Raw genomic sequence first — 23,686 nt, 5'->3', positions numbered from 1 at the left:
CTTTCTGCGAACACGTAATCGCGTGGGAGTACGGTTGCAAAGTAGCAAGGTTTACGGACCGTGCTTCAGTCAGAGTCCGATTAAAAGTTTTTAATCTGAGAATTTACAGCGGCGCGGTTAGCTAATTCACCGAATCTACGCTGGATTTACGAGCTTTGCTCGGCTAAGCAACCCGTTGCTCGAGGCGTTAATCCTACTTTGAAACCGCGAGACTTCGATTTTCGCCATCGCGTCGCTTCTTTCCAGGCTGGAGAATTTTTCTACAGCTGGAAATGTAAAAGTGGGTCAACATCTGCGACATTCTATCGGCTTCTAGACACGAATGTACGTTCGTCACCCTAGTTGATGGATGCATACGCACAGCCTCCGGTTTCATCGAGCCACAATTCCCGGGCTGATCCCGAATAACGGAAGAGCAGTTATCTGTCAAGGAAATTGACAGCGAAACGGGACACCCGGGCCGCAGTTACCCCGCGTTCGTTTCCTTAGGCGTCCCTCCAAGCAGAAATCCATCACTCGCTTCCCTAACGAATCGAGAAAAGGGAGATTCATCGAGCAACGTCTGTTCTTTTACGATTTTATTTCTATTCGACTCTAGCGAGGTGTTCGCCGAGGATAGCCGGTAATGGGCGTTGGGTGACGCGACAAGTACGACGCCCGATAAGAACAGATAACCGGAGAATGAAATATCAGAAGGCACGCGAAACATTCAACGGCTTCGTTGCAGAACTGTCGATCGCGTTATCGACGGATCAAGCTTAACGAGGAGCGCTTATCGCGAATAATCTTTCCGTAAAGGGCAAATACTATTGGAGGAGTGTCGTTTTACAAGTGAAAATTCTCTTCTTTTCTCGTCTTTACAACGTCGCAAGAAAAATCTACTGTCAGCAGATTTTTCTCATCTCTGCGACATTCTAACCGATGTAACGCAATCACTTATATTCCCTTTACGAACAACCTTTTGTCGTCTTCGTTTTCCCATAGACTTCCATGACGACGTTTCGTCCGGTTAGAGGCATCGAGAGCGTTTTATCTACCGCGATATTCCCGCGGGTTGCGACCATGCATAGAAAATGTGAGGAAACCGCGCAGCCGGCGTATCGATAAAAATTTAATATTATACTTAAACTCGACACAGGAGATGTATAGTCGCTCAAGCAAGTATTTGATCACTTATCGTTTTATGTGCATATTGTGTGTGTCATATAAAATATTTCGAAATTCCACTCTATCGCATTGTTATGTGGCACGATTATGTGAGTATAATTTGAAATGTTCCCTATAATACGTACGATATATTTCCAAAAGAATTCGACTAATACTTTCGCACGGAACTGTACATGTTTCTTTTATGCGGAGAGTCTCTCGATTGATTTCCCACAAAGTGCACATCCTCTGACAATTTCCCAAGAAATATTTCGATCGAAACATCCTGTTTTCCAAAAGCGGATATGCTATACGGTGCATCTCGCGTCCCGAGCGGTTCTTTGTCTTCAGGACGGTAGTCTTGCCAAGCGGCGTAGCAGGGTGCGACCCCATTCTCAACCCTCCCGATCGAAGGCCTGATTGGTTCATTGCCTCGTTCGCCTCTCGATGATCGTCACTGATTTAGAAAGGGTGAACGCCGGGGCACGTTCGAGGGTTCGTTAAAGGGACGACATCGAGAGGGAAATTATTTCCGGCCTCTCAGTCCGCTCTTAACTACTCCTTTATTCCGATTACGACGCTTACGGAGACCGAATCTGTCAAGCAGATATCTGCTTCGTATCTCTCTTCTAAACGAATTACCATTTTGGTTCCAACGAAACAGAAATACTTTCTGTCGCTAGGAGTGCTCGACAGAAACAAGAAAAAAGCTGAAAAAGAAGAGGTTGGAAGAGGATTGCAACTAATTAAGGAGGATGGTCAACTAATTAGCCCTTTCACCATCGATGTCGTGTACGCAAGTACTTGGTGCTTTAAGACGTTATTGATTAATCAAATGATAAACGTGATCGAAGACCACAGGAAACGAACGTAAACATTTTTGTAGACTTCCCCGATGTCGCTATCGTACCGATGTCTAAGAGGTGTTTGGTATAACCTAATTGCAAAGGAGATTTACAATCAGAAGATAAAAACTGTCCGATAAATTACCATTATTCCATCTTCAAAAGTAGCCAACCGTGAGAATTGTCAATTTCTAGAGCATCGACTCGGCTCTTCCGGAAATATTCATAGAAATCGCGTCGCGTGATGGGAACAAGGCGTGTAGGTACGTTTGCCTGGAAATTCTTATCTCGTTCCTCTATCGTTCTTTACACAAGTCTCGCTCGGAATACATACCGATATAGTTCGTGGAACATCGCAAGGAACAACGTTCATCGATCGGTGCGAATTCTCGAATTCGGAACGAGACAACGTTCCAGAGAGTATAACCCAGTATCCACGAAAGTGGTCTTTTCATTTAAATAATTGGTAGATCGAGTGTACTGCACTGCAAGATGAGTCTTGGTATTCAAAAGGTGCGTCGCAAGATAACACGGTGCTCGAGGTTGGAAAGCTCGACACACTCTCGAAGCGGTGTCGCGTAGCTATCGGAACGAGGGCAAAGAGGATCGCGAGAAGGAGGAGGTAGATCATGATCTGCCGTCGGCCTCCGTAGAGAATCAACGCGATTTTGTAAAGATCGAAAGCACCAAGAGTGGGGAAGATTCCTCGTTACAAGCAACCGCTACCTCCCTAATTGCCTCGATGGAGAACCGGGCCATCTGTCTGGTCGACGTCCACGCAGTTAGCGTAAGAAAGTTAGCGCCTATGAGCCGGATACGCAGCGGTGATTACGAAGAAACTGCTCTTGTAAGAAAGTAGCCCGACAACCAGTAATTTACCGGAAATTTTCGCTACAATTTTATCGACACGCGTATCGATTTTTGACCATTACCTGGCCCTTATTCGCGGGAGTCGCAAGCTCCGCTGCTGGCGAATCGACTTCGGGGAACTCGACGAGAGAAGGGAACCGCTTCGAACCGGGTACGTATCATCTTAATTGCCACCGCGTACCGGGGCTCGTGGATTAATGTGATTAAACCTGATTACACGTTTCATTCCGACAGAGCTGTTAGTTCGCAGCCGATCTTAGCTTTTCGTTTTAATTGCTATCGGATAGTTATCAACCTGAAATCCCCGGTATGCGGACGAGATACCAGCTTTATTCGTTTACCCGATTAATGGGATGGATATCCCTTTAGGGTGCAGGATAATGAAATGATACGAGTATCGTAATTTCACCAGCATCCGGACCTCTTATCTTAGACGAATACTTTCCATTTTATTCTTCTTTTACTGTCGCTTGCTCGTTCCGTTTGCCGATCATTCGTAGCTATATTTCGCTATTGAAAGTTCACAGAGCCTAAGAGTGACACAGCAGCGTGCCCTCTTGCGTTTGCAATAGTTCCAGCCACGTCTAATCGTAATACTTTGTATACTAAAAAGTTTCGATCTCGTGCGTTATTAAATGAATAATAAGAATAATAAAATTGCTGGTAAAAGATACGAGGGATCGTTAGCTCGTTATACAACGTTTGAAAACTAAAGAAACGGATTTCATTCATCGCGGATGCGATTGGTCGGATCGATAATCAGGCAGATTTACGTAACACCGTATAAAATTTCGCTGCCAACTCCTTCGTCTCCGATTTAATTGCGATCAAACGATTATCGATTCGGACAGCGTTACGCCAAGCGAGGATACACAGGGCTTGTTCAGCGATACCGGAATTAGATTTAAATCATAATTATGTAATAGATGTCGAGTTGTATCGAATTGCAGTAATTGTCGATCCGATAATAATTAATCCTGAGCGTAAACCGAACTGTTATAAAATTGAAAATGATAGATAGATAGATAGTCTATAACGATTCGCATACTTTATCGACTCGTTATCCAGTGTCGTTCGCACTTTGCTTCATCTTTCCATGTTACGTCCACGTTAACTAACGCCATCGCGCCTCTAACGAAAGCCAGCAAGGATAAAAAATCTCGATTCACGCTCGTACACGACGTACGTTACGTGGTTCACGACGTACACAAACCTCGAATACTTTCACGCGCGTATACGAGTTCCAGACAACGACCTCGAGAAGAACGATAGAAAAGACGATAGTTCCTAGTCACGCTCGGCTTGGCTAGACACAGGCTAGACGTAGACATAGACATAAATTCCTAGAGTGGTTGGCCAAGGTTGTTTCATTCAAGCGAACGCGTGGCTTGTCTAGCAGGCTTTGAATCGCGATATCACCGGTCAAAGGGACCGACCGTAGGAAACGGTAATCCAGAACAGCACGACGACACGTTACGATTACAATTTCAGATCGCGTCGGCCGCCTCTACAGCTGGCCGAATGAGAAACGAAACCTAGGCGCACTTCTTTGCATAACAAGACCGCTTCGGTGATCGGTCGGTTAACCGTCTAACATAAGTGGAACGTTCCGAACGTAAACGGACGAACGTTAGTCCTGGAAAAAAGAGACAGTGGATTGGTTGCATTGAATTCGCTGCGTTTAATGCGTTGCATTGAATTCGTCGCGTACGTTGAAAAGGACTCGGAACGAAATCGGCGAATTACCACAGAAATCGCGTGTCGACGAGTTCGTCTGTTAGGATGGATTTAGTTATCGGTACCGAAAGGCAGCACTACACAGGTGTGCGTGTGCGTGTGCAGGCGCGAGTTTGAAGCGCGTGTGCGTGAACGTGCGTGGCTGCGGTTCGAGTGGCTTGTGCCAAAGGGTACTGACCCTGACCCAAGGGGCATTGCTCCTACGGTGCGTTTCTCCCGTTCCTTTTCTGTTAGATCGCTCACACCGGCGTAGCGACGGCTTAGTAACGATGTCCGGGCATCATCGGGAATCTTTTTTACATGGATGCTAAACGGCTCGCCCGACAAACTAGTCGGCGCTGTGCTCTCGGCTCGATTCTCCTCGAGACCGGCAGAACGAGGAAGCGATCGACCGCCACTCCCGACCACGCTCTCCCGCGACCAGTTCGATTGGAATGCTCGCTAAATGTTCTCCACGCCTTCTGGCGATCTTTCCGCTGGTAGAATCGAACCAATTTCAATTAACCGGACGACCGTCGGTGAATAGCGTTCCTAGAATTTTTGCTCGGTTTCTCGTAGTTATATCCTTCGTGTTTGTTTAAATGTGTTTTTCAAATATTTTCCTTGACATTGCTCCGCTACGTTTTTATAGTTCCTTCGTCGAGCGCTTCTCTCGAACATTCTTTTTAAACATTTTTTAAATACTTTCCCTATGCGTTTCTTTGCAACCAGACGTTGCTTATATTTTACAGACAGCACACGAATGTCATAAAAGCGTCCATTTTAAGTCTAAACACTCCGAAAGTATTATCTGCTACAAGGCGTTCGATATCGCAAGTTTCGATTTATATATGTACATAAAAATCATTTTTATACGACACCGGCTATTTTTCAAGTACGTATAAAATATCTACGTACTGTACGAGTTACGCGATGGTTATCGCTGGATGTTTAGATCACTTAGATCGCGAGACGAAAATCACGTTTCCAAACATCCTCCTACGAAGATACAGCGTTGAATCGCGGAGAATGGAGTTCCATCGAATTGAGGACAAGCGATCGCGATCTCATCCCATCTTTGTTAGAAAGTATTCGAACAAGCGAGTCGAAAGAAGAGCATAGTCCAGCGATTCGCGTTCCGATTTCTCGGTGGTCGTTCGCCTTCCCCATAAAAGGTACGGCTAAAATCACTCCCCGAGCCCCTCGTCTTGCGATCCTCTCCCTTCCAGTACGTCCTGTAGACGTACCGTCAAGAAAAGGATACCACGTAGACGAGTTCTGGCCAGCCGGTGTCCCATATACCAGGCCTTTCACCTTTGCCGCGAATCGGCGAGTCGCGCGAGCCAGACTACCATCTTTCGCAGCTTGGTCCGCGTGCGATTTTTTGCCACGTATCTCACATTGAAATTACTCAATGGCGTCCCATTGAGACATTCACGAAAAATGTATCATTCGTAGACAATGTACGAAACGTTAAAAAAATCCATGTTACGCGTTCCTTTGACTCTGCAGATTCTATAGAATCAACGTACTCGACTTTTTTTCCACATGCCTCGCGAAAGAGTCATTCAACGATGCTTCCAAGAACTGAGAAATCGGTCGAAAAGGTATTCCCCGTAGACGAAAGACGAAATCTTGTTCGAATTACTTGTTCCCTTTGATTCGCCAAATTCTAAAGAATCGAGACGTTCGAGAAGTTGCAACTTATTTCGCTGCGATTTCTTTTAACGCCGTTCTCGCCAGACCACCCAAGCTATTTCGTGTTTCACGCGTATGCACGCTCTCGCGACGTTCAACAGCTCGCCAGTTCGAAGAATGAAAATAGTCGAGACAGGCATTCGACGGGTGAATGAAGTCACGCGATAAACACGATCGCGTAGGCTGTAAACATCGTGCTTTCGAGTATTCAGAAATCTTGCGGTTTCTTGTTACGCAACTACCCATCGATCGATCCATCGATCGTTCGCAGATCGTCACGGCGATTGTAGACCTGCTGCATATCGATGAAGAAATTCAAGCTAAAAGGCGAATAAAAATAATTTTACAGCGTTGCTAGGATGTGACGCTGCTATATACGAGCTATTTACCATTCGACTGTCGATTTAACTATTACAGTTACTATGCTATGTTTTATGCGCAAAATATCTATCGGCTATACAGACAGATTCTATCTCAAAAAATAAATTTACTAACTTCGATAATTAAGCGTCAGACGATGTTAGCGTGCGGTAACTTTTTCGCGGTTCGACGTCCGTTTTAAAACACCGTACGTTGTTACGATATCTCAGGTTTTCGTTCGAATACGTCACAGCCTGACTATATACGGTCGCTCTAATTCGGCCTTGAGTCTAATCCTCGTCGTTGACCGCTGGTCACAGACCCCGACTAACGTCCGTTGCAAATGGCTCTCGTTCGGCTCGGTTAAAAAATTCGCGACGCAGCTTCGAAACTATCGTAGACAGCCATTCGAATTCCTCTCGAATCTGGTAATTCTTTTTATCGTTCCAGATTACGAGAATCTTGTACGAGAAAACTTTCAAGAATTTTAATTAATCAATTGACTCGGTCTCTGTAGTGTCGCGAGCGATTCTCGTTATCTCATCGACGTCGTAAGATGATCATTTCAAAACAAGGAATACGCGAATATCGAATACTAAGTACTGGGAAAAGCGGCAAACGAATATTTCGTGATCGAAAGTTAGAACGAAGAATAGGAATGCTCGAAAACATATTTGTTATCAGTTAATAGTGATTTCTAGGAAGCTAACATACTCTGACAACTCAGTCATAATTCAAACATTACTCATCTTCTCAACGGGGAAAATCCACTGTTTTATGAAGTATGTAACGCTACGTTAACGAATAGAATAGACGATTCGAACTGCAATGCAAAGAATATTTTATTCGCATACAACAATTCGATATAAAACCGAATTTGATCGAACGTTCGAGTGGACGAGGAAAACACGATACTTAGTCTGAAAATTAAACGCGAAAATAATTCTCACGTGGAATTGCCTTGACGACGTAGTGGATTTAAAAATTACTCTTTTATGAAAGGAGCGAAATGTGACTCATCGTGTTTCCCTACCAATAGCCTTTTTAAATATAGTGATCTATAATCGAGCATTGTTGCGTCTATAAATAATGATGAGAGGAAAAAAAAATAAAATTTTTCACAGTAGAATCATCATTGGATTTAAAAGTACGGTAGAGAAACGATATTTTCGTTCGCATTCCAGCCTGCAGATTCTGGCAGTACGCGACGTCTATTCATAGGACAAGTGGCTTCTAACCCACGTAGACGGTCTCAAGGTTCCCGATGCTAGTTCAAGGCTAAGAGATGCCAAGCGGAAGTCTGGCACTGATGTGTTAGGAATACATCAAGAATTAACGTGTCCAAAGCGTTCTTCCAGTGGATGGGAACGCATTAGACGGGTCTGGTTGGCCAGTTGCGCGGTAACATAGGTTAGTGACACTGTGAAGGTCGTGCCTAGCACAGACAGACTGGGCTGAGTCAAGAGGAGTCGAGAGGAATTGAGTCATAGATCGTGACGCGATCTAATGGCGTTTACGCCAGCCGCTTAAAAATATGCATTCGGTCAGTCGATAGTTTCGCGATTCTCGCGAAAATACCACGCGTTAACGCGATTGCAACACGATCCTACAAGAGCCCGATGGCTTGTTTTACCAACGAATTAACAAACAATTTCGTTGTTCGAGAAATTTTTCAGTTATTATTTACCTACTACGCGGTCGATTCCAATTTCCAAGATTCGTCGAGATCGAGCTCGCGATATTCAAAGTTTCGCTTGTTTTCGTCAAAGTGGCTCGACTGGAATTTTCCAGCGTCTGATCAAACGCATCTACAGAGACGGTGCGGCGTGTTAATACACCCGCTATCATTTGGGAATTTCCTTGTTTCGCGACACGTTTCTGCATCCTGCGCTCGCGACGTTCCGCTCGGAATCTTAAATACGATTCGAAAGCGCCGCATATCCCGACGCACGTTCCAGTTAATTCCATTAAAAGTTACGCAAATGCTTGACATGTTTTGATATCCAACTTAAAATCAGGACGCGCTATTTTATTTCAGAACGCGAGTTTGACGGTCTGGATTCGTTCAATCGCGACTTAAGTGGTTTAATTTCTTCCATGTTTGATACGGCTCAGACAATGAGTCAATTGATGCGAGAAAAAAATAGATCGAGTCACATTCATCGTGACTCACGTATTCGACCGCTAAACATAGAACTTTAATTTCGTATCGGAGTAACAATCGAACAAGGAAACTACGTGGAACCTGTCGCTGTCGTTTCGTTTGTTAATTTATTCGCTCGCCTAACCAAGTAGCTCGATTTCGTCGAGCTACGTTATCGCGTCTCGTGACTACTAGAGACTCGTTTCCTGGAAACGCGGAAACGTCGGCGTGATAAAGTTCGGTCTGGTGGTCCGCATAAACGTCGGGTTTACGAGTACGCAGACGAGACTGTGCAAGTGGCCGCAAGATTAGACGCGTCGCAAACGCGCCTCGATTGCTTAGTCTGCGAACGAGTGTTTACGTTACGCCCACGAACAGACTCGTCACGGCTCATGGCTGCCCGCCGAACGTGTCTGACCATGATCGTCCACCTCCCCGATTCATCACTCTACTTTCGAATTTCTCCTCTCCTAACGCTGCTCACGACCAACGCAGCCAGCACCGAACCGTTGCAAACGTTTTAACCAAATATTTTGCTTCCTGGAACGTGCATCTATAAAAATGCCGCCACTGCTAGCTAGACTAAGTGTAAAGAAAAACGAAGGAAAACACGCGTATGAGAAAAATCTCGAACGAGGAGAAATATTGATCGAACCTTGCAAGTTTCTCACCCTACTAGGCGAACAAGTTGCTGCGATTGTTTAAAGAATACAGAGGTAAGTTTAAAATGTTGGTATGTTGGACGCGAAAGTTCGATATAAAAATATCTAATTTAATATTTTAAAGTTTCGCGTCGATGCAAAGGTCTAAAGAGCGGAAACCCCGGGCGGTTTTCCGATATCTTCGCTGCAAAATAACGAGAGATGTATAGTCAAAGAGCGTAGAAGTTAGTTGGAAGATTTCACAGTTCAAACTTTCGTATACGTTTCAACGCCGATATATTCAGTTTAAGATCGTAAACTTTTGTATAAATTTTGAGGCAGGAATATTAAAAATAGCGGTTTCGTGAAATTTCTAACGAGAAATGAAATATTCTTAAAAAAAAAAAATTAAAAACGTGGAAACGTTACGTTAAACTTTTCGCAAAATTCAAAATAAATGACGTGCAACTTTACGTAGAATAGAAGATTTTGAGAATGTAGTGGCTGGACGGTGACACGATGTACCTCGCAAATCGCGTCTATCGCGATCGCATTAGCAGACTCCTCGAGAGTCGCTTCTCCCTTCCAGCAGTAACGTGCTAGACTCTCAAGGATAAGAATCTTTATTTAACGACTAGTTTTTTACCAACACCGTTAGAGGTTACAGACGGTCACACTACTTTGGAGGACGTTTGCAATTAGAAGGAAACGATCTAACCCGACTCAAGACTCCGACATCGGAGATAATCGAGCTATGTTTACGAAGAGATCGTCGTTCGAGCGTACAAATTTGCACACGATTACGACATTTCTGCTCGTTCAAATTCGCATTTTTGATTTTTAAAAGACGAACGTTAGAGTACGTTCTAGCGGAGAAAGATTGTTAGTACAGATTAACTTTTATATCAAAGATTAGATAAACTGTGTCGCTTGCGCCACAAGATAGTGATCGAACTTTATTTGCAGCAGTCACGGATAAGTAACGAAGAAACTCGATACTTTTTTATCGGAATTTCTAATTAAAACTACGAGCGCAATATCGCCAACGGAATCGCACCGATTGTCGAAACAAATTCCAAATTATCAGCGAAAATTAATTGCGAAAGTTTATGCAATCGATGATTCGTTGAAAAATTGCATCGGCAATTAATTCCTTGAATCGCGTAATGAACGAACGTTGTATTCGTTTCGACTAATTTGTTGAATTCCGCTCCCGATTTCCTGGAAATTTCGCATTGTTTGCGTGGATAGGATGGCGGGACGTCGCGCGGCCCGCAAGATTCGCTAGCGTAGTTCGTGGTAATAGACGGACAGAAAAAAGAACCAAGGCCGTCTCGGGAGGAAATAATCTTGATTGACTAGAATGAGCCGGCAGCCTTAACTTTTGCTTTCTAATGGTAGGGTCGCAGACGGTCGCTTCGAGCTAGCCTCGTTAGAACGATCAAGGATCCTTATTATTCCGGCTTAGTTGCGCAACTTTGCCGTAACGCTCGCCCGAACACCGGTTCTGACCATTACGTAAGTGTCTAAGCAAGCCTAAGAGGCTGCAAATGTGGCCCCGCAATGGCAGACCTTAAATGCCAACTGGATTCTTTGGTTAGCAACGACAAAGTAACAAAATAGCAGACGTTATTTCGCCTTTCTTTTATTCATACGTTTGCAACTCATAGCCTCGAAAAACGGAAATCTGACGCAATTTATATCAACTGCCCGCGTGAACGTGTATTTCTTTCTTTTATCCTGGATACATTAAAAATATTTTCCACCAGCGGAAAATCCGTATTCTTTCTTCGCAGGGGATCGACTTTTCGTTATTCTCGCTGCCAATATCGAGTCTCGATCACGTTCGTTCTATCTTCGTGACGCATGAAATATGGAGGAACCATTCTTCCGCGCATTCACCGGCGTCCCGCTATTTCTTTTCATCAAACGATAAAGAGCCGCCGTTGAATATCTGAAATTGTACGGTCAACGGTACGGTCTTGATAATAAACGTCGATTAATTAATTTAACCTTCTTCTCCCTATGTATTTCGTTAACCAACACTCACAGAGCTCCGTGAATACTTTCGAGTTATTGAAAAAAAAAAAAAGAAAATATCGCCGTCTAACGAGTCTGACGGAAACGAGTCTTTTACGAATAAAGGACTCGTACGGCAGGCCAGTGAAATTGTTGCTTAACACACTTTCCAGCAGCCAGGGACGGTACAACGGTTTCCGGCCGTGCTTCAATTATTAACTGGAACTTCCTTTGTGAGACCCGCTCCATCTCGATTCCTACGTTTTTCCCCAATTTACCGTCTTTTCGGAAATTTACGAGATCAGCCGGTATACGAGACTGAACACACAGAACGACTAGATAACGCGGAGGAACAAAAGACCGCGAGCCAGGTCTGGTTTTGAATTTTAAAACGCAGAGAAACGTCCGGCCGACCGGTTTGCAGTCAGAAATAAAGAGGTAAACAAACGGACGGAAATAGCGTGCCAGGTTGTTCCCATTACCATTATTGTGAGAATGTAATTATTCATTTCGACGTTTCAAAGGCTGGCTTATCGTCGCGTGAAAATAAAATCGGCTTTGATAGACCGCAACGTTCAATTCGCGCACCATGTCCCATAGCAATCGCTTTCACCGCAGAATTTCACACAATGTTCCGATAATTTTCACATTTCTCTAAAAACTACAATTTTTGCCGCGACTCGTTTGGAATGCAAATTTGATAAAAGCAAATTCCGAATTCATTCGCTTTGGCATCTGGCGGATGCGACATTATTCGCCGAGCACGCGTCAATAACCGGTTTCGATAAGCCTCAACCATATTTCTCGCATCGTTAAAAACAATTATCTTTTTGTTATAAAAAAAAAATATGTGTAAAAGTAAACGATACGATCATGCGACTAACGTTTCAATAAGCGCAAACGATATCGATGAATACCCATTTACATTCTATAACTGTGAAATGTTCGGTCGTACAAAGGATTCTTTTTTCTTTGTTCCGACTGACTCACCAAAGTATTTGAACACTTACTATAGAAATCTTCTACGCGTTATAAAATATTTTTATTTCTATTTATTACACGATACATTTTTACTTTTGTACAACGCACATAATATATCAATAACAAGTTTCTACGAACGTTTAAACGCTTTCATGAATTATCGTACGTTTTTGATCGAAACGACTCGAAAGTAGAAAATGTACCATCTTCGTGTCAATGTAAACGAATTACCAACACTCCTCCTTTCGTTGATCTTGGCCGACTTTTCCACGGTCGCAGCTGGCTGTCAGTTTCGTTCTATTCCGGTTCTAAGGCAGACTCGTGTTAGGAACGCGTCCATCTATCTCACGACTTGACCAGCTTGACCAAATTATCTAGCCGTACTCGCCACGACTGAAGGACGTCTAATGTTCCTGCGGGCGTCGATCCACGCTCTTCGACGTCGTTTTCTAATGGCGCAACGTGGTATATTCATTACCAAGGTCCATTGAGAGACAACGACCTCGTCACGGAACGAATCAAGGTTCACCGTAACGTGTACAGAGAGCACAAATGCTTTTTTCGTTCTCGTGCAAGCGCCATTATCGCCTAACCTAAATTCCACGAGATGTTGGGATGTCGCGGAACATGCCTTTGACGCGTTTCTGATCGTCAGACTTCTTATTTCCAACAGTGACTCTCCGTATCCTGTGATACGAGCCCGTTATCTGACGAAAGAAAAATCAGGACAAACTACAGAAACGAATGATTTCGTGCCGGTTTCTCTTCGTCCATGATCTTGTCGTCCAATGTCTCGAAATGCTAGTTTAATCCTCTGGAAGCTACTCCCCGTCATTCGTCTCGCATCGTCCTGCGTTTCGTAAGGAAATTCTAGGATTACAGACTCCGAGCAAATCCAGAAGCGGGGAAGAAAAAGAATTTCTCAAGCTGTCGTGACCGTGTATTATTTTTGTCGCCGGTATTTCAAGCTGTCCAACGTAAATCACCTTCGCCTCTGATGTTTTCCCAAAATTTCGCATCTAACTCGAGAAGCTATCGATAATAATCAAAAGGAAAAACAACTCGCTACGGGGAAAGTTGGTGACGAGTGAGTAAGAAAGTTCGTGATAAACGCGTCCCGCCAGCTTCTGATCACCTATGTATTATTCCATAGAAACTCCTGCGTTAAAGTTCCGAAGAGACATTGCTAACACTTAGTAAATTCGTCGATAAAATATAGCGAGACGGGCGTGAATAATTAAGCCATGACCTCATGCCAGGAATTGTCAGGGAGGATCCGGCGTGGCGCGTCTTTTTTTAGCGACCTATCAAATCGCAATCTGGCTTTCTCGAGGCCTCGTTAGTAGAAAACCGGCTAGTAACTCGGATAGAGGGAACTTAGTTCTCCTTAGTGGGCCGCCATAAACCAGTCGCCCGTTATGCGAGTACACGTTGCGTCGTATACCGTTAGTATACAGAATAGTGGTAGCACAAGCAGTCGGCCAGGTAGTGCGAGTATTATGCCCACGTCTCTCGTATAATACCCAAAAGCAATCTTCGTCGGAGAGGTCACCGAGACAAAGACCAAAGATGGCCCGTCGCGATATTCCGCCGCCAGCTTTGCACCGTCCAAGCCATTATATCCTACTCCCGGATGGCGAATCTCCGATTTCTGTCCAGGGAAACCGTTGTTAACCCCCTGAATATCGTGCAACCCCTTTGACATCTTCCTTATTGTCTTCCTTATAATCGACCGCTTTCTTCTCTCCACAGAGGGAACGTCTTAAGAAAGTGGAATCTGCTCCGTATATCTGCTGTCTTATACACGCTGTCTTCTATGCCTTTGTATTACGTAGATCAATCAGTAAGTAAGTTTTCTCCGTTCTCAAACTTCTGTTTTAAAAGAGCAATATATTCGCCATTGTATCCATTGCTGGTCAGAAATATTAGGACATTTAGAGAAAGATAAGACAGACTCTGAGGAATCGTTAGGAAATTATTAAATCTCGTTTAAAGCCTTGGAATTCGTATTATGTTCGGTGCAACGAAAATCTCGCCAATTATATACAGTGTCCCAGCAATCACGATAAGGATTACAATATTTCGATACGACAGTGGCTGGAAATCATTCGTACATGAATAACGAAGCAGAGGATGCGACGTTAGAATGGTGCCGGGAAATCGGATGCAAATTCATTGAAGACGCAATTCATAAATTAGTTGCTCGTTACGGCGAACGCTTGCAGAGACTAACAAGGAACCGTGTTACGAAGACGTAATTAAATGTAAGTTCACGCGATCAATAAAACTATTTTTTTCAAGAGTCAGAGTCTCTAATAATTTCATCGCAGATTTATCGCGACACTTTGAAATTACCGCTGCTAGGCGGAGAAAAGTTTCTCCACTCAATTGGTGAGATAACAAGACTGGATAATTCTCGGCTACGTTAAGAGAAAGAAAATTATTGCGTGGAATTGGTGAGAGGCGGCCCGAAGGAATTTATGCGGAAACTAATGAAAAATAGAAGTACGACCAACCAGAAAAAGAGAAAACAGAAGCGTTAATCTGAGAATTGCTGTGTCAGAGACGCGGCCCGTTGCTGCATCGAAATGAGTTTTTAAATTAAATTTTCAAACATTGCCCGCTACGTTGTTCGCCTTCCGAGGAGCTTTAATTAAATGACACGGGCCGTGCCGCAGTTGCCGATACTGCGCTTGCTTTTTCCACGCTTCCTCTTCGCGTCTTTTTGTGCGTAGCGCACGGTAGTTCGAACAACAGTTGGTCCCAAAAAAAGGCGGATGAACGATGGTTTACAACGGAACACGTCGAAAGACACAACGAAGCGATCGAGAAGCGAACAACGATGGTTGGAACTCGTCAAACGAAACGAATCTGGCATAATAATTTATATGCATGATAAACGAATCGAGGATAGTAATAGCCTTCTCGAAAATTGAAGACGAAATCGTCCTTCGAAGACCTTGTTACAATCCTATTTTATCAGAGCTTATTACATGTGTATGTAATTTTAAGCTTGTTTCTTTCGTACACCAGCGAATAATGGACAGTATCTGTTAATTATTATCGACGATAACAATAATAACATGTAATAACAATAGTACTAATTATTATCAAAACTAACTGCAGTCACGAGTTGCCTGGACACATTCGAACGAGAACACGGAGAAACGGAATGGCATTGCCGATGAAAGTGTATTTAGACGATATATCGGTAAAAAATGGTACACTTTTCTGAGTGCAAAAATTCAACCTGTCGCTGTTCTTCGATGACGCATACCACGCCAGAAATAAAAAGTAGAAACGGTGGCGATTAAACAATTTGTCTGTGACAGGGATCGAACCTGTCGTGACAACTCTTCAAAAATATCTCGAACGTCGTTTTAGTCGAGTATAATTCGACAAAATATCTGTGTGGAGGACACTCCACGTTTTCGATGCGTCGCTCGATGAGTGGTGCTCATAAACGTTCAACGCGGAGATTGATATTCATCGAGAGTTCTTGAAAATGTATTAAGTTCGTCGAACATTAATCCGAGGCTAACCAAACTATCGTTTAGAAAAACATCTGGTAAGTTTAAACAGCGTGCATTTAGGCTTCGAGTTGCACAGAAACTATAGATCTAGAACAAAGACATTGGAATCGTTCGAATGACTTAATTAGACGAATCTATTTCTTGAGTGGAACGAATGCAACAACAGCTACGAACATTGCAAGTTTTTCTGAATTTCTAATGTTCCAACGAAAAGGAAAAGATACTGATTCTTCGTAATCGCATAGCGAAATAGAATATTCTGAATCACGCTCCATACAAACAAACAACCACGCAAATATACCACATGTTCGAAAGTATGTTAAATACGTGTCATAAAATATTATGACGCGATCAAATTGACTTTTATAAGATATAACGAAGAGACTGGCGTTTATAATTACCATATCTGGTAAAATTATTCTTTTACTTGGTCTTTATCTTCGAATACTTAAAATCCTAAACTGATAGGACGACTTCTGATATTAATATAACCAGCAACATTTGAATTGCGATCGCATGTAATACGGTAGAACCTCGCTTACTGCAACAAAATTTTAATTACTGTCGCTGAATTAAACGAACTCCTGCCGATAGAATTCATTTCTATGAATATTAACTCGTACGAAGAAAAAATCACAATTACCGAAAAGGATATTAATACGTATGGGAGTTACGTGAACTATTTATCTAAATGGTAAATGGAGATGAACTGTACCAAATGTAGTAAACAGTAAAATATATTACTGTGTTTTTTAAAATGTAATACGGATAAATTGTAGTCTGCTGATTTCAAAAACGATAATAAATGTTATAATTGTCAATTCGTCGCTAATTCGTACACTTTGATCAAATTGAAATCTACCGTTACGAACCGGCAAAAATGTTGGAATGCTGACGAACGATAGTGTACGTACTCGGAACATGTGATCTATAAAGCGTCTGTGTCGGTACGGTAGCGGAAAAAGAGTAAGAAGGAGAAGCGTATCGTCGAACTATAATGAGCGGTGTTCACTGAATTGGCTACTAGATTTATTTTCGGGCCGCTTTTATTATAAAGGTCAAGCGAATTCGCTCACGGCGAATCGGCGAATCTCTCGTTCGTGTTTTCTCGAACCGCCGCTCCGCCTCCTATAAATGTTGCATGAGTGTCCAAAGCAACTGGCATTAATAATTTAAGTCTCACGACGAAAGGAACGCGGACGCGCTCGTTTGGAACGTCGCGAGCACCGTGAATGAAGCTTCTCCGGTTCGTTGGACCATCCAGAGAGTTCGGTTTCCCCTCGGTTCTCGCGATTTTATTCCGACAAATTATGTCATCTCTCTTTGTGAAACGCCCTTTCTTTCCTCTCGGTCCTGTGAACGCGCGTTAAAATAAATTTCCGCGACCCTTCGCGATACCTGGCCTCCGTTTCGTATTCCGAACGGCGCGCATGCAAATGGGCCCGATTCATTTGGGGTAATCCGCGGAACTCCAACAGTCGAAATAAAATCGTTCCCTGACGCGATCGTGCGTAGACCTGACAATTTTCGAGGACGAGCAACGTCTCGTGATTAGATAACGGTACGAAACGAAAATTCTAACGCGTGGAGAACAAAACACGCGCAAAACAGTTTGAAACTTTAATCTCGAGATCGATCGCGATGTTATCGTTTGATTTTCGCTTAGAATGAAATTCAAAATGAAACGCGCACCTAACTTTCTCGCCTTTGAATCGGAGCTCGCGGTATGAATCTGTTGTTTCGATGAAGCCACGCGTACAGCGCTAGTCTAAACGTCCGTCCCGGCAAAATACGTTTCGCAGTTTGGAGTCTCGGCCGGGTTGTTTGTACGACGTCGGTCACTGAAATAATATTGACATAGTACTGGCGAGTGGACAGAGACTTCCTTGTGGTTCGTAGTCGAGATAAGTTAATCTCTATCATAGTCTGGAGCGGTTCGCGAACGCATGGCAAACAAGCGGTGTTATCGCGGCGCGGCTCCTACGTCACCCGATAAACCAGACTGCGCCATTTCGCTCTAAAAACCTAAATCTGCGAGCGAATAGTTCACGTGGCCCGTTACATCTGCAGTTTGCTCGCGGAATGGCGGCGTCGCGCGAATCGATAACGCCGTTTCCCATTTTTCTGCCTACAAAAAGAATTTATAGCTCTATCCGTGAACGTCTGTTCGTGCGTTTTCGACGATCGAAACTGGCAAATCGCGCGTTTCAGCCTAGTCAGATTAGTCACGTAGCTGGAACGAGAGGTGACAGCAAATGGCACCGGCAATGGTAGGTAGGTACGCGCCCATCGATCCAATGAATTTAGCAGATCGAGTAGTCGAACAGTCGTCTACTACCATCATCGATATGCGTGACATTTCGTCTTCCGCGTTGTTCGAACGCGATTTCGTGTACAGTCCAGGATCCGCCAGGAGCCCGTGAAATGAAAATTACGAGGGGACAAGAGAGTGGACCGATGCTGCAATAAAATACGAGAGGGCTATAATCACGATTGGTGCAAGATACCTCTAGTCTGGTCGCGACTCCTCCGAGTGTGAACACGCGCGCACACATCGCCAAAACTTCTTCTCCTTCTTTCTCTTGGCTCCCCTCTATCGGCCTCCTCCGATATACCCCCCTTCGAACCAAGCAGATTTCTTTCCTCTCTCGTTTTCATTCTATACGCTTCCTCCTTCCTCTTCCTCCCCTGCGGAGAGGAACTTTTTGTCTTGGCCAGGTTTCGTGCCACCGCTGCACAACCGAGCCGCTGCATTTCCGTCATGCACGCTTCGTGAATCCCGTCGAAACAGCGTGATTTCCTTGGGCCTCTTTTCCCCTCCCCTGGGCCGTGCACTCCATCGTCGAGAGGAGAAGGCATTGACTCCTACCGAGTGGATCACGAAACCGAAGGAAGGAACCACGATCTAGAAGTCGTTGCATCTGCCCTCCGGTTGCTTTTATTGCATCCAACACGGCCTCCGCGATTCGTTCCTCTTTCTTTCCAACGGACTATCGCGTTGCGTCAGACATTAAGGGAGCGATCGTTCCTTTTTTATCCGGGTGACAATTGCGCGCAATACACGGCACCGGCGAATTCCCTCGCTCGTCTAATTTGGCTCGCAAGTACGCTTTAATCCGTTGGTCTTCTACACGGAGAGAGACGAGAGGCGAGAAAACGAGGGAAGAGTACAAAAGGCGAGAAGAAAAGGCCCGCTCCGGGTAGATCAGCGAAATCCCGAACGGCGAATCATAATTTCCTGGAAATTGCGCGACGAGATAAGCGAATCGTATACGCGGATACTTATCGCGAATCCCCTGTAAAAGGAAAAAAGAAGAGGAGAAAAAGGAAATTTCTCATTTCTCGACATCGGCGCTGGCATCAGTGGAACCGGCAGCAACAGCAGCAACATCACCGGCATTACCAGCCCTCGTCCTTTCCCCGTATCTCTTTCGTATTCCTCCCTCCTCTCTTTCGTCTATCCGTCTTCTTCTTTCGTTATCCGGGCCGACTCGTTCTATCGTGACTCTCATCCCTCCGCTGAACCGAGCAAAGAAGTTGTCTCTCGGTTCCCAAGTCGAGTTATGCCTACACGAGAGGGAACAACTACCGCGAAATAACCGACTATCCGAAAGAGCCGACGGTAAATAACTATAATTTCTTTTGGACCCGGCTACATTCGGGGGTTGAGTAGGTTGGCCAACAACACACGTACGACGATAGAAGGACGAGCAAGAGGAGGGAAGGGGAGGGGGGTCGAAGAAGTGGCTCTCTCTTCGCGCGGCGAACCAACGAACGGCCAGAAGAAGAGGAGGAAGAAACGCGAGGAAGAACGGGCCAAAGAAGACAGAGAGGAAAAAGCGAAGGGAGGTGAGGAGATGGAAAGAAAAGAGAGAGAGGAGAAGGAAACGACGGAGGCGAAGAAGAGCGGTTAGGTCCGCGAGGCTGACCAGAAGAACCAGAGAAGTGGAGGGGATGAAAGCGGGCCCAACTGAGTGCAACGACCCCTTCTGTTAGGTCAGCTACCCCACGGACGAAGCAACGCGAGTGTGGACCGGACGAACGGACAGACGGACGGGTGGTCGGCCGGACATACGGATGGACAGATGTACAGACGAATGGACAGTCGGATGGACGAACTTGGAGAATCGTGTAATCGCGCGACCAGAGTAACCGCGATGCGTTTCTTCGCGGCCCTCGCGAATTGTTTCCGATTTCCAACCACACTCGGTTCGATGAACCGACCGTTCCAAACTCTCTTCTGTGCCATTAATATCGTTAATCGTACAGAGTGTTAGAAACAAGGGTCTCTGACTCTTAATCATCGTTGTAATTTATCGTAGTCACCGATAATCTTCACGTTTACGCGATTTACGAGTATTACGTATTGCTCAAGTTTCACTACTTTGCGAAACGCTTTGTGTATAGGCAAATTCTTGAATATTAGATCCAGCTGTCTTAGAGTAGAGAAGTTGACAGTTATAAAGATATATTTCTGCAAAATATTTCCATATTTTTCATGCTTCCATCAAAGATTCGGGATTCGAGGCAAACGGTTGGCGAACACGAGGGCAACTTGTTATCGAGTTACGGATTTCTCGAATCTATGCTTCGAGAATGAAATGAAATTTTCGCATGTAAGTGGAACAAAGAGCTCGCCGAGAATCCTACTTCCAGATATACTTATTGGTTTCTGCTCGACAGAAGTTGAAGGGACGAAACTATAATACTGGGAACAATGGTGGGATCTATCAAGAGTAGGAAACACGGAATACAGAGTCGCAATGCGAGAGAATATCGAGAAACGCGGTTGCGACACGATCCAGAGATCGATAGCCTCGTATTTACCTACGTTTCGTCAGCTGCAAACTCGAGCTGCGGTCTGACCACGTCGATAGTCGCGATTCAAACTACTTTCGTTGTTAGGTCGAACTGTTTTGGAAGCGAAACGAGTCGCATCGTTTAAGATCGTAACACACTTGCATAGGATGTATTTTAATTGCGATGACAGAACAATGGGCAAAGTGTATAGAATTTTGACAGGGCCCGCATAACTTTCTTCGTGAATCATGACGACCGGACCGTTCGAATATAAGCGCGTGCCTTGAAAGATGCAAGGCCACGTGGCACTTTCGTCCTAACAATGCACGGACAAGTATGTCGCATGTTTTAACGAAATAACAAATAAAATAAGTCGACAAAAATTCCAACGTCGCGATGCAACATTCGCATAAACATGAGTAACAAAGTGTTCCGTGCCTACGTATTGCTACCAGACGTAATCTTTCTGCAGGTATGTCTTATGCCACTTGATTTGCAAAATTACCACGCAATGATTTCACCCATCGCGTATTAAGTAATAGAGAAATAACGTCGAGCGTTATATTTAGAAATAAATTGGTGAAAAAGGTATTATACCGTGTCCGATTAAACATCTACCCGACTCGAATCATTTCCTTTGAAATGCATCGTCAAGACGCTTAAGAAATGAATCCTTTGTTCCATGTGGAACATTTGTTCTTAACTTATCCATGTATAAAAATGTACCTCTTCCTTCTACGTGATATCTTTTATGTAACTAAAAAGTTCGTCTCATAAATAAAAGAAAAAATGAACGCTTTCAACGACGCATCTGCAAATGGATTTAAAGGTGGCGAATAAAACTGGCTGCAATATTAGCCCATTGGCGAAATACCCGCTCCTTCGAACGTGACTCTTGATGCGCGATATACGCCACGTTAAATCCTTTTAATACGAACGTGGCCGCGCGCTGCGCCCATGTAAACAGGTGTACGGAACGGCGGCAGCTCGAGCGGGTTGTATCCTTCCGAAAGAGAGCAGTGCAACGTGCACGGCAACGTGCACGCCAATTTGCACAGCTCTACCTTGTACATCGTTCCAGCTTGCGCAGGACGAGTAATCACGAGAGCTGCATCCTTGGCGAGATGCGCGCGTACATCGATCTACGTTGCATTCTCTCGCGCATTATCTATAAGCTTCGCTATAAAGACATAGTTGGCAATTATCGATCGCGAGAATACAGCGAAGAAAAAGTTCGTTACGTAACGAGTTTCCATAGGATAACCGAGCGTGGCTCGGCATTTCGCATTAAACGTAACCTGCACGGTGCGTCACGCGTCGTGGCCTTTGCAACCTCCTGTCACGCTTTGTCGAGTTTATCGAGCCGGTTGATACCAATCGGCTCGTTACAGCGCGAAAATCGATTAGCCACGATCAGCGGGGATCTGTTGCTTTTTCGTCTTGTCTCTCCCCTGTGTCCTCTTTCTCGTTATGTCTTCCCGTGTCTGGCTACGCAAAAAAGTCCGACCCGCGGAGAAATTTGCGAGGCTACCTCCGTGAATTTCGAGATCCCCAAGAACGCGTGCCTGCGTAAGATGGAAAGCACGAGACTGGTCGATCGTTTCGACGATCGTTGTTGGAGTCCGAAACGTAGAACGACACTCTGTCGGCGTAAAATTGTAAAATAACGCAGCTCCGAACGTAGGACGAAGAGCGCGATGCTACCGTGCCGGTCGTGATCAACGTGCTGTGCAGTTGCAACGAGAAGCAGCTATGAAGAGAAAGGAAGTGGGGGCACCGATGGCAAGGCGCCAGATAAGAGAACTCGCCGGATGAAAAAGTTATAAATAAGCGTTGCGTTCGACGACGTGTTCGTAGCTAATGCAAATACACAGCCGTGGTTCTTCTGACAGTGATCGCAGCCGTCATTTTCGTTCCTTTATTTATCCTGCAGGATAACAAAATTCTGACTCGCGTTTGGCAATCAGATTCACCGATTCGATGTAATTCGCCCCACAATTGCACATTCAACGTTCTTCCAACTAAACGATCTCACCCATCTCGCGAGCGAGGCAAACGGATTTGAAAAACTCGCGCAGCGATGCGTCGACCGCGATGCTGCAGCTTTATTTTTGGGAGAGTTTATATCGTGCTGCAGGATTTTAATAATAGGCGGCGGTCTATGGGCGGGGTCGAGACGAAATAGTGCTGGCCGTTGTAACGCGAGCGCGTTCCTTGCTCGAAATAGTAGGCAACCGTGTAGATCCGCGATCCACGGCCATCCATGGCGTTATCAAACATCAAACATATGTTTGCAATCTACGGTACGGCGATAATGAAAACAGTTCCAACGCAGCGTGGAAAGTTTTCGGCCAGCTACAACTTTTGACGCGCGCCTACGTTCTAACTTCGTTTCTGGTATTGAAAGACTGTCGCGTCGGTAGGGCCTAAGTAGAACCGGACGTATAAAAATTTTACGAGCAACGCCTATTGTCCTCCACGCGGAATACCATGGAGAACGCTGATCGACGTTTCATTACGAGCCACGCGAATCTCCACGACTTGCCGAAAAATACCACAAAAAGAGAAATTCCACAAAATCTTGGGGAGCAGTGGGAAAGAATAATAAAAGCGGAGGAGCACGGCTTATTCGCAAACGGAAATAACTTTCCCGTATTCGATCCAAAAACAGTTCCTCCGAATTTTATTTCCGTCTCGCAGAATCGTTTGCCTATCAATCGCGACGGTTCCCGTGCTCCTTGCTCCGTCCGGACGGGACGATCTGCTAGCCAAATATTTTTCGAGCATCGTACAAACACAAATACGTCTACGGCACATAGCATATGTATGCAGAGTTTAAGAATGTGCAACGAAAGGATACTAAATAGAATCACGAGGAAACTTGATCCTGAAGGGAAGTTGATCGCTGCGCTGCGATGTGTATCAATCGGAACG

General features: G+C 44.6%; 1 protein-coding gene and 1 long non-coding RNA gene across 2 annotated transcripts in view; one reads left to right on the top strand and one right to left on the bottom strand.

Moving 5' to 3' along the window:
• Window positions 1-23,686, bottom strand: part of LOC138185690 (uncharacterized) — a 56,296-nt gene that overhangs the window by 12,969 nt on the left and 19,641 nt on the right. The window lies entirely within an intron of this gene.
• On the top strand, window positions 13,776-15,625 carry LOC138185540 (uncharacterized). Its single transcript, XR_011174645.1, has 2 exons — window positions 13,776-14,683; window positions 14,750-15,625. It is a non-coding gene; the product is annotated as an uncharacterized LOC138185540 (long non-coding RNA).

The sequence above is a fragment of the Bombus flavifrons genome, chromosome 12 (genome assembly GCF_040668555.2).
Source record: "Bombus flavifrons isolate JBK064 chromosome 12, iyBomFlav1_principal, whole genome shotgun sequence".
Classification (NCBI taxonomy): Eukaryota; Metazoa; Arthropoda; class Insecta; order Hymenoptera; family Apidae; genus Bombus; species Bombus flavifrons.
The sequence above is the reverse complement of the archived record's forward strand: the minus strand, read 5'-3'. Positions and strand labels throughout refer to the sequence as shown.